This window comes from Nicotiana tabacum, chromosome 22 (assembly GCF_000715075.1).
Source record: "Nicotiana tabacum cultivar K326 chromosome 22, ASM71507v2, whole genome shotgun sequence".
Lineage (NCBI taxonomy): Eukaryota > Viridiplantae > Streptophyta > Magnoliopsida > Solanales > Solanaceae > Nicotiana > Nicotiana tabacum.
Window position 1 is genome coordinate 195,091,173 of NC_134101.1, and position 1,808 is coordinate 195,092,980.

Sequence of the window (1,808 nt, forward strand, 5' to 3'; positions counted from 1 at the left end):
GCTGCAACAGTGTCAGATTAAATCAGGTTGCATGCCACAACAGTGAGATGTTGAGCATAGTTCCTTACACTTATTTTGTGTGCCTTGTTTTTCATCCCTGAGGTAGGTTCATAGAACCTAATAGGCCATTCTATTCATCATGCGGGCTTAGTAGTTCTTCTCTAAAGTTCATTCTTCCTTATGCACCATATTCGAGTTTGTAGCTTGTTAGTGCATTGTTGGCGTCATTGAGATTTTGGCAGTGTTGAGATGGCTTATTGCTTGAATAGCTTGTATTGCGGGAGACAATGTTATTGGACCTGGGATCAGTGCGATCGGAGTTATGAAGGTTATATTAAAAGGAAAATGTCGTTATTTAGTTCAGAATGAAGTAATGGTTCTTGTCCGGAGGAAAGACTCTATGAGTTATTGATTCGACAAGTGGTTATGAGTTTTGATACATCCCTTTCCTTCGTGGCAATATTACGAGAATTGGAATAGGGCTTATATGTGTTATGAGGCATATTTCGGGCATCATATTTGTGAGATTTCAACTGTTATGGTCGGAGGATGTATCATGAGCATGTGAATTATGCGGTGCACGATGTGAATTCAGCAAAGGTGTACGATCATGTTTTGGCATAGTCTATGGTGATTGATAGGGTGTTCGTAGGTTGGAATCAGGTCTTGGGGAGAATTCCAGATGTCAGAACTTGGTTATAAGGCTTATTAAATAAATACAAGGGAAGGATCTTCAGTCTAGCTCGAGCTGATGTGCTCACATGGGTTGTGGTGGCACAGGTAGGTGCACTAGGTGTTAAACAGTGATTTTGGAAAACTCTGGGGCAGTCCTTAGCACGTTTGAGGATGAACGTATGTTTAAATGGGGGAGAATATAACGACCCGATCGGTCGTTTTGAGCTCTAGCATGTCGTTCAGCAGTTTGAGGCCTTGAGTAGCTTAACTTTAGGTATTATCACTTGTACGTGTGGACGGAATTGAATTTCGGAAAGTTCAGAGTTGATTCGGATGGAAAATTCTAATTTCAGAAGCTTTATGTTGGAGGAATGGACTAAGGTTTGACTTTTGAGTAAATGACCTCGGAATCGGAATTTGAAGGATCCAATAGGTTCGTATGATTATTTCAGACTTGGGCGCATGTTCAGATTGAGTATCGGGTGGTTCGGGAGCATTTTGACGCTTATTGTAGAAAGTTGGGAGTTCTACAATTTCATAAGTTTGGTGTGAAGTGGATTTTGATGTTATCGATGTCCGTTTGAGGTTTACAGGCTTAGAATAGGTTCGAATTGTGATTTATGACTTGTACGCAAAGTTTGGTGTCATTCCAAAATACTTTGACAGGGTGTATACGGCTAAAATCGGAGAGTCTGATTTTATGATCGTTATGATATTCCACGGTTCACCTTCAGAAAGACCGAGGCATAGTTCGAGGTTTGACACCGAGGGTTCCTATTGCCCAACCTTGGGGCAACGTAAATCGACGACTATCTTGCATAAGCGAAAAGTTCCCAAGGCGCGTGCTCGAAGCTGACAACACCTGCAAACATAGTATAAGTCTGTACCTTGGCATTAAATAGTTGTACCAGCTTCATATCTTTGTAATAAATGCATATGTACTATGTTGAGATTCCCCCTCCTATATAAAGGGGACCCTTGTTATTTCTTGCACACAGGATATTCAATACAAGAACAAGAACATTCTCTGCTCTCTAACTTAAGCACTCTCTATTGTCTTTCCTTTGATTTATTGTTAACGTTTACTGTGTTTCATTGATTTTTCTTCATTTATTACTCATCATTGATGATAA